The following is a 10,513-nucleotide window of genomic DNA, read 5'->3' on the forward strand; positions in this document are numbered from 1 at the left end:
AATCTGAGAGAATAAAACCCTATTCAACAAAATCTTAGTTGAATATCTACCAGAGAAAATGAATACACAGAACGGCATTTCGAGAATCAATATGATTCTATATCTGTTTTTTGTTTGAAGAAAGAATGATCCAAAAGATATGGGAGCAATCCCACGCTAAAAGAGTGAAATGTTCCATTAATTTTCTTCTTCTATGTTTATACAATTTTTGCAAGCTCCCATTAATTTTGCAAGTTCGATTCACTAATTGACTGACATGCATGGTTTTAAACTTCCTCTTCTGGGATCCTAGAATCCATCGTTCACCTTTGATGATATAGTCATTTCTACAAGATCAATGGTCTAGATTAACCATACATGCCCCCCACATTTGGGACCCTAGAATTGATGGTCGGTCATTTCTTTAGAAAAATTCTATCAATCAACTACTAAACTAGTAAACTACAGTTGGACCATCCTCGTATAGGAATAGAAATCTTCCCATAAAATTGAAGAGATTTCCATTTTACACTCCGGTGAGGGTAATTCCGTCAATTCAACCAAATCCAATCTATTTTTAACGTGGGAGTATTTCAGAGAATAGAGCTGAGGAGATATCTATAAAACCCCCCAACCAAAAAATAAAAGAAGAGAAGAAGAAGAGAGGATGACTCCGGTAGGTAGCAGGGAGGTTAAGGAGGGACCCACTGTGTATGTTGGCAAGGGGCAGCAGGAGAAAGAGGGTGTTGTTATCAAAGGGGTGTCGTGCTCTTCTGCCCACTTGGACAGAGAATTGGTGGGGAGGGATGGATTCTGTTTGGATTGCTCGGAATCGACGGTGGAGAGCTCGTCGATCGGCGTTGGAGGGGAGAGCTCGTGCAAATCAACAGCGGAGATTGATCGGGAAGAGGAGGATGATGTTCAGAGTGAATTCAAAGGTGGTTTGGTTTCTATGGGATCATTGGAAGAATCTCTTCCCATCAAGTGGGTTCTCTTTTTTTCTCTTATATTTTGAAAAAAAATCACTTTTGAAGGAATATGAATTTGGTTGGATTTGTTTCTTATATTTTGTTTTTGGGTTTTTTGGTAAATGGACTAAAACCAAAAAATAAAAATTATACCGCAGCCAATGGGGGAGCCCTTTCACCTCTTTTTTGCAAGGGCTCCCTTCAGTTCAGACTTCCTCCTGATTTAAGGCACTGTTTTGCTAAAAGAGGAAATATTATAATATGGCAATACTTGAAACATGAGGAATTCTAGACTGAAGGGAGCCCTTGCAAAAAAGAGATGAAAGGGCTCTCCTATTGGCTACACATAACCATCATGCATTAATAACCGCTGAAAAGTCAAACATGATGATGATGTGCAGCCAATGGGGGAGCCCTTTTACCTCTTTTCTGCAAGGGCTCCCTTCAGTTTAGACTTCCTCTTGAAACATATAGGTTTTTACTAGGAACATTTAAATGATCTTGGAAACATCAATTTACACATGTTTTCATATTTGTGCACTATTATTTAATTTTAACTTGTGGGGTTTTGACAATTATTAGTTTCTTATTATTTTGTTTGAGTTAATGTGAGTTCTCACATGATCAAATTAGTATGTTTTTTTTCTCTTCCTTATATTCTTTTGTTGAAATCTTAACTAAGTTGCATTGTATATTTCTCCAAATTCAAATTGATAATTGAATCCATCTTTTATTTATTTTTCAGAAGTGGTTTGTCGAATTTCTTTGCTGGGAAATCAAAATCTTTTGCTAACCTAGCAGAAGTGACTTGTGTGAAAGATCTTGTAAAGGCAGAGAATCCCCTCAACAAGAGAAGAAGAATACTCATGGCTGCTAAGTCCTCAAGAACAACTCCTTACAATACTCTCAATGCTTCTCTTCCTCTCATAGGCCCTGACTCTTTGGAAGAAACACAAGAAGAAGAAGAAGAAGAGCACTAAGAGTCCCCATTGGCACCTTTGCCACTCCATGAAAAGAAATTCCAGTCCTTCAAATCACCAAGGCCTTCCTCCCTCTATGACTTGAGAGATCCTTAATTATCCTAAACAAATAACTAATTTTAAATTTCCTTTTATCTCTGTTAACAGACCCAATATCAGTTTCTTTTGAATTATATTGATTTCTTGTTCTTGTTTTCTCTCTTATCTTTTTTATTTTTATTTTTTTGGGTTACTATATTTGGTTTAATGTCTGTTGGGAAAGAGACAAGGCTTTTCTCCTTTCCCTATTTAAATAATTGGGATAGAAACAAATTTGGAGATTTATTTATTAAGTAATTGATTACCTTGTTTGTGTAACGCCAAAATGGTAATTGGGAGTTTGGGACATGAAATCTTCTACTGAATATGGACAATGAAATTGTTCTCTTGGAATCTAAGCAAAAAAAGGGTTGTGCTAAATACACTATAGGGGGGTATAGGGGGGTGGCCCAGGGAAGAAAAGGGGTGATATATATCACTTCCCATTATAGAAACTAGAAAGGTTGCATTCTTTAACCATTTTTAAGAATAACTTCTTCTATATTAAGGCCATGTTCGTTGTGATCTGTTTTTCTAAGTTGATTTCTTCCTCAATCTCATGAGGTGAGTTATTTGTTGTCTAACCCGATAAGTATTGACGCGTGCTTAAATATGCAAATGATGATTCACAAACGCCGTGTTCGGAATTTGGATTGCAAGAAATATTTCTTGTAAAAAAAGTATCCTAAGAAAATTTATTTTGCCTCCACGATCGAAACTGATATAGAAATATCCTCTAAATAGAACTTGAACTGTTGTGGTTAAAGTTACTTTTTTCAGTATTAATCAACCAAATGAAAAATAAGAAATTTTGGAAAAAAATTCTTTTCCAAAGATTTCCAAAAAATTCCTGCAATCTAAACAGTGCCAATAATTTTTTGAACAGATTACATCATTATCATGACAATATGTTTCTGCACTTTCTAAAAAACTTTAATCCAAAAGGCTATAGAGACTCTAACAAGCCCGGTTTTGAAATGAATAATTAGTCATTAACACTTGAAAAAAGTAAAACAAAAGAATCAGAGGGAAGACTAGAGAAAAACAGATTAAAAATTTGAATATGAAAAACCCTAGATCTATCACTCGGGAAAAAAGAAACAAAATTTGAGAGAATAAAATCCTATTCAAAATGGTAAATGGGCAGACTTAGTTGAATATCTACCAGAGAAAATGAAAATCCTCACCAAGATGACTCCATCTCTTTTTCTTCCTCATTTCTTACTCTCTTTCCTTGCTTCTCTCTCAGCCCTAATGTGGAACAAGAGAAGAGGAGGTGTCCTTTTATAATAATCCTTAGGGTAGTGATATCTCCACTCTTTTTTTCATTTTCACGATTTCTTCTTATTGGGTGGAGGTATAATATTGAGCTTTTGCCAAGAAATCTTATACTTTGCTTTATTTGGAAAAAGAATGTTCTAGATTGACAATTTGGTAATGGCTGGAGTCATGACGTTTGAATTACCTTGTACGTGGACAGACAATTTGACAATTTGCTAATGGCCCATTCCTCTTATACGTGGACTGCCAAAAATTACCTTGTAAAAGGACCAAAATAGCCATGACATTCAATGATAAGTTCCGGATTTGGGAATATCATTTCTATTTACTAGTAAGTAAGGAACGATTTTCAAAGATTTTAGAAAATCGTTTTGGAGAAGATGCCAAAAAGGACACCCCCTCCCATTGCTCTCAAATATATCCATTACATCTATATTTGAGATGCACATTAAGAACCTCTATAGATCGGAGGGCTAGGATCATCCTATAGAAATGTTTTTTTTTTTGGCACAACCTATTTACGTTGTAGCCCATCACATGGACAGTTTGTACTGGAGCTCTTTTTCTATTATTTGTTTGTCATATCCTTAATAGCGGGTTGGTTACACCTAGGATAATCCTATAGTATGATCTGTACAATACTATTGGAAAATTAAGGAACTATAAGGGCTTACACCATATAAAAACTCCACACGAGAAACTTGGAAAAGTGCATGGAAAAAGTCCCTTTTCCCCTTTTGACAACCTCGGATTTGTTGCATGAGAGTACACTACAATCATTCTCTTGGAGACTCGCTTTCCAATATTTTACTATTTCTTATTATTTCTTTCCGCTTGCATTTAATACATATCGCGTCCCACATAAATGCATGAGACTCTTGTTGTTGTCTGCAAACAACAATCTTGCCTTTGAATGCTTTTCTTTTAAAGCAAAAAATAAATGAAATGACGCTGTCGTTTATAAATAGATATCACCATTATTTAAGAACGACAATGTTATTTAAAAACGACAGTGTTATTTAAGATAGTCGATTGGTTCCGTAGTATTCCAGTAGTTTAAGAGTGGCAATGTTATTTACAATACCGGCATTGCGACCTAGGTTGAATAGGTGATTCGGTTCCTTCAAATAGGCCCATTAATGGAAACCCTAGCTAGATCCAAAATGACAAAATTTCCTAATCTAGCCGTTATTACTCCTGATCGATCCGTTGTTGATTAAGGTAGTCGACCCGTTCCTTAAAATAATTAAAAAGTACATTTTCCGCTTTAAGTGGGGCGTATTTTGGGTATTTACACCTTGCTTCTCTCTCAGCCCTAATGTGGAACAAGAGAAGAGGAGGTGTCCTTTTATAACAATCCTAAGGGTAGTGATACGATCCATAACAAGTAAAATAGCGTCGCAAAAACAGAGAAAACAATCCAAAACCCCAAGCGAGCAAAGCTCCAATAAGACTGTGCTAGTCTCTAATAAAGAAGAAAGACTACAGCTCTAAAGGAGAAGCTCCCAGCTACCAACACCAAAGAAGGGGTGCAAATGAGTCAATGACTCTAATAACGTTACCAAAATTTGAGGGAAATAAGCCAAGACTCTCTCCAGAAGAAAGGGGGGCTCTAACATGAGGCTAGGTAAGCTTCCTAAAAGGGGAACTCTCTAAATGAGACAAGGCTTGTCTCCAAACAGGGACTCTATAAATGAGGCATGGCATGCCTCCTAGACACAAATGGTGGGCTCCAAGTATCCTTATCATTGCCCTTGCAATGATAAATAGGATCAGGACAACTAAAAAGTCTAAGTTAGTCTTCTACTTATGCGGGGGAACAAGTTGGGGAGGTTCTATAAATGAGGCACGGTAGGCCTCCTGTGGGTATCTTTCTAATATAACCATGATCGACTCCCTAAGGGGAGGCTCTAAGCAATGAGGCTTATCTCCATAGGAAAGCGGCCTAGCGAGACGACTCATGTCTCCTAGCCGGGGGCTCTAGATGACTCTTTCATTGCCCTTGCAATGAACAAAGGATTTTATCTAAAGGTATTTAAAAGACTAGAAAAGTCTACTAAATAAAAGAACGCAGACTCTACTAGGACCGAGCAAGTCCCCTAAGGATGGGCTTAGGCTAACGCCTTCATCGCCCCTGCAATGATAGGAATAAATACCTAAACTTATCTAAAAGATTACATACCCTTATGGGATTTCAGGTTATGCGCAATTTTTTCCTTTTTCTTCAAAACATAAAAGAAATCACCAAGCTTACTTTAACCAACACTTTTAACCATATATGACAATATAGCTCAGGGAAAGAAATTTTCAGAATTAACTTTAACTCTGGAATTATTATAATCTAAAAGGAATTTAAAGCAATCATTACAATAGAGATCATACCCACAGACGAAAACAATTGAGATTTGGATCATCAACATATAAAATCAAGAATTCATCTCAAAATCTGGATGAGAGCAAATATGATGGCGTGGTCTAAAACCAACATGTTTGACATAACTCAAAATTCCAGATCCACCATATTGTATGCAATTTCAAAAGGACCTTAAACCTAACAGATTATATGCTATTTTTAGAAACAAAAGGGAAGTAAGGAGATATCATTGAAACCTAAATGACAATAACCAAAACAAGCTTCTAGCAACTATCCAAAACCCTTCTCAATTACACCCTTTGCCCATTTGGTATTACATCCGGAATTGGCATTAAAAGATTAAACAAGAGAAAATAACAAGTCAACACTATTGTTAATTATCCATACATGGACATACAAGCACCTATTCTCCAAAATGATTGCACTGATAATTTCTAAAGTTACGCTAACTCATCTTACCTGCGACTAGTTACTATAAATGAGCTGTACCGGCCATTGAATAAACCAAATGTCAATTTCCTCTCGAGTATGACTAAATGAAAGTAAACAAGCCAACAATATTTATTCCATAATAAGAGCATAACTAAAGGTCCACACTCATACCTCTTTTGACAACAAATACACAGTTGTTGAGTGTATGAATCTATGGACAACAACTATATACCATTTAACCCAACCAAGATCAGAAATATAGAACATATAACCTTTATAAGACAGCAGCTACACACTGTAGGACAGCAGCTACACACTGTAGGATAGTAGCACATTCACTTATTCAAAGCACACACAGACAAACTCATACATACAAATGTACTCACACTCATACAAGCACATATTCACAATTATAGACACACACATGTACACACACTTACAAACACATAGAGACACATATGCCCACATATAATTACCTACATATATACATCCACACATATGTTCACAGACACGCACACACTCACATACAACTGGGGGAAGAGATCATTTCATAATTCTATAACATCCATGTCATTGCAAACATTAAATGCCACCGATTTTAATTGCTCATAATACGCTAAGATGAAATGGATCATAGACCAAGCTATGCTACTATCCCAATAGTCATCATTTCTAAACAACATATTGACCAAGTAGTCCTCATCTGAGCAATGAAAACAGCCCAACCACACTTTTAATAGCTACAGCCACTACCCTACCTTACCTAATTTAGAGAGATGTAGTGAATGCAAATTAATTGGAAGCAATCCTGAGACTTTCAACCTGCTACACAATGGCAGTAGACTTATTTCCATCCGAGCTACAAAATTGGTCTTGAAATCACTAGAGTTCAATTGTATGTGCTCACAGAAAGCTAAATTGGCTAAATGACATTGACTCTACCTGGTTTTGATAATTACATAAATTCACCTTATTTAATAGAAGACAAGATAGTTTAGCACAATCAAGAAATATGGTCTCAAACTATGGTATAACGCATATCAATAATTTTCGAGAAAGACAATTACAGACAAACATAATTTGCACTGTACATGACAATACTCCAAATAACTTGGGTTCGCATATAACATAAAGAAATGATCCCGAGCCATATCATGCCCAAAACATATAAAAGACGAACTCCCAATTGGTTCAAGAATATCCTAAGTAAAATTTGCCATGAATTTTCTTCTTTCTTTTTTTTAAACCTGAGTGAGCTGATGCTATTTTCCGCAAGGAACAGGGAAGGGGAGTCTTAGCTCCTTAGAAAAAAAAAATCATTAGCAAATAACACACAGAGCCAAAAAAATTGCATCACCATCTTTATCTAAATCCAATCATAAGTAAAAATGAAAAGGGGAGAGCATCACCTGAATCTGCCAATGAAATCCGATGAGGGTTATGATGATGAGAAGAATAGAGCGATCGGAGAGGGGTTTCTCTTGTCGGAATTGCGGAGCAGGGGTTTGGATAGGGTTATATATAATAAAAAATGAGAAGGGGGCTGTGAAGATGGGAGGTGGGGTTTTGGAGAAAAAGAGATGGAGGTGTTGCTCGGCTGGGTTGGGGTTGAGAAAAGAAGGTGATAAAAATGGGTTTCAAGGATTTGAAAGGTAGAGAAGAGAGGTGGCTAAGAGATGGTGATGGTGGATGGATTCCGGCAAGCTTGCCGGAATCAATGGAGATGGGTATGGCCAGTGAAATAGGGAAGATAGTGGTTGAGGGTGGAGTCGGTAACGAGGCAAAATTAATGGCAGGAATGGAGGTTGAGCAGAGGAAGATGGGGATGGGGTTTAGGATAGTGAAGAGGGTTTGAAGAGAGGGTAATAAAGAGGGTTCTCGGTCAAATTCCGGCAAGATTGCCGAAATTAATGGAGGAGGGTTTGGTGGTTGGATTTGGAATAGAGGAGGCCGAATTTGGGATGAATGGAGGAGTGGCCGGAAAAAGAGATGATGAAAATGGGTTTTAAGGGTTTGAAAGGGTGGAGATGGCTATGATGGAGGTTGTGAAGGTTGAAGATGGTGGTGAGGGGTTGATCGAAGCTCCGGCCGGAGATGGGGTTTGTGGTATTAATGGGGTAAGTGAAAAATCAGATCCGGGCAAGGGCCGTCGGAATTTCTGGATAATGGTCGGAGAAGAAGATGTTGGCTGAGATTGAAAGTAGGAAAAAATGGTTGATGTGTGATGGTGATGGTGAGATTTGCAGAGGTGGTTTTGGGGAGAAAATGGGGTTGAAGATGATGAAGGTGGGGTAATAGGGAATGATGAAGAGGTTTTTTGTAATGGATTTGGTAGAAATGGGATGAGGGTTGGAGATGGGGTGGTGGCTGGAAATTGGATGAATCCGGCCGGATTTAATGGTGGCTGGCCGGATTCCGATGGGTTTCCCGAAGGGTATGGCCGGAAAATGGGGGATGTGGATGATGGTGGAAGAAGAGTAGAAGAAGGGTGGCTATGGTGGTTCAGTTGGGTGAAGCTCGAGCTCCCTCTTGCTCTGCAGGTTTCTCCTCTCCTTCCTCTCTCAAACCCTCTCTCGAAAATGAAGAACCCCCCTCATGCCCTAATTCGATGGGCATTTTAAAGGGAAATGATCAATTCACACCCCCCCCCCCCTTTCCTACTTTTGGACAGCCACCTATAGGTATATTTATGACTACCCTTTACTCAACAGGGGGTGCCCAGGAAACACTAATGATGAATAAGAAAAGGAATAATATATTCCATCCCTTCTTTCTATCTTGGACAGCTCCAATCCATGTAACTATTCTTTTATGGGCTAGTGGTCCAGGGTAAGAGTAAAGGGGGAAATTTTATGGAAAATATCTCCTTTAAAAAATGATATTAACCCTCCAAGTCCTCTTTATGATCAATGGTGAGGATTTGGAGCTTTTTAACAGGAAGCTTCCTTCCTAAGATCCTCCCATAACTAATTCTAGCCCTAAACCTCCATTAATCTAGATTAGGCTCTAATTGTGACTTGAAAATGAAGAAAAGAATCTTTCCTATTTACCAAACTGCCATGCTCCCGGATAATACACCCCTCCACATATTAATCTGCACACCCGCTATCTTTCTGGACAGTCCATTGCAGTAAATTTGAACTGGCTTTCCAGGTTCAAGCGCACCCTCTTTTCTGGCTAAATCACCACCCTTATTCCTACACTATACTACACTACAAACTTCGCTTGCTTACCAGGTAAATCGCGACGGATTCAGATGCAAATTTAAAGGGACCTACCTGGGATCCTAGCCTATCTTAAGGTACCAATTGGGACTCTAGAACACCGATTTAACAGGACTTCTAATCTAACGACGCTATGAGGGTTCGGTCAAAATGGGGTGTCTACACATTCATAATCAGGCACGAGCCTATATATATTTCTGGTTATCCATGGTATACAGAGCATATTTGTTTTTGGGGTTCCATGGCCTATCCATAGATGGTGACTCTGAGTTTGTTTTAGGTACATCTTGGTTTGATGATTTATCCTTAGATTAACAGGTATGTCATTTATCGCCACTCGTGCTATGCTATGAGGGTGGCATCCATTTCGAGAGTTCCTTGGTAGAGCTCTCCTTCACACGTGGATGATACAGAGGCCGCTAGGGGCTCATCCCCCACCTCTTTCTCTTGGATGGGGGTCCACAAACCTCAAAGATTATTGATTAGGTCTTAACATGATGAAGGAACCATTAGAATTGGAGCATAGGAGAAAGATTAGTTGAGCACCTCGTAACTGTCATATTAGACACATATAGACTCAAAATCTTAAGGAAAGTTTCGAGTTAGGCCCTATTTGGATTGTGAAAAAAAAAAAACCTTTCCTATGCAAAAAAAAAATTCACTTCAAAATTTAATTGGAAATAATAAGATTGAAGTTAATTGAGAGGCATATCATCATAAATTGAATGTCCTATTGGGTTAAAGTTCTCATTTTAAAATGAGGTACGTCTAATTTATGCTCATTTTTCGCGTAAAATGGGTGTAAAATATGATTTAAAAAATGGGCAAAAAAAAATTTTTACATCGAAAGAAACGACATGATTGAAAAAAAGAGGTATGTTCGGTCTGAAGGCTACCCTCGGTGCAACATGTGTGGATGTGTGTGCTCGTGATGCACGGGCTTGCTAGCCTCCTTGGAGGCAAAGATTGGAAAATCAATTTGAGGGCTTCGACAATTAAAATTATTGACAACCAAGAGGGGGCCGAATTGGTTGGGTATTAAAATTATTAGTCTTTCTGAACTTCTAAGCTTAACTTTAGACTTCTCTATGTGATTTAACTCACACTAGTTGATTAGCTCTTGGATTAATGAGAGTTTGTTAAATGAAAATTGACGGAAGCAAACAACACAAAGTAAAGCAAGGAGAGAAGAGAGTA

At 38.0% G+C, this 10,513-nt stretch overlaps 1 pseudogene across 1 annotated transcript; it reads left to right on the forward strand.

Moving 5' to 3' along the window:
* The first annotated feature begins 600 nt into the window (after positions 1–600).
* Positions 601–2,073, forward strand: LOC143884589 (uncharacterized; annotated as a pseudogene). The gene is made up of 2 exons (XR_013252990.1): positions 601–963; positions 1,693–2,073. The product of XR_013252990.1 is annotated as an uncharacterized LOC143884589 (transcript).
* The last annotated feature ends 8,440 nt before the right edge of the window (positions 2,074–10,513 follow it).

This window comes from Tasmannia lanceolata, unplaced genomic scaffold, assembly GCF_043159265.1.
Source record: "Tasmannia lanceolata isolate RefF3 unplaced genomic scaffold, GAP_Taslan_0.1 ptg000002l, whole genome shotgun sequence".
Taxonomy (NCBI): Eukaryota; Viridiplantae; Streptophyta; class Magnoliopsida; order Canellales; family Winteraceae; genus Tasmannia; species Tasmannia lanceolata.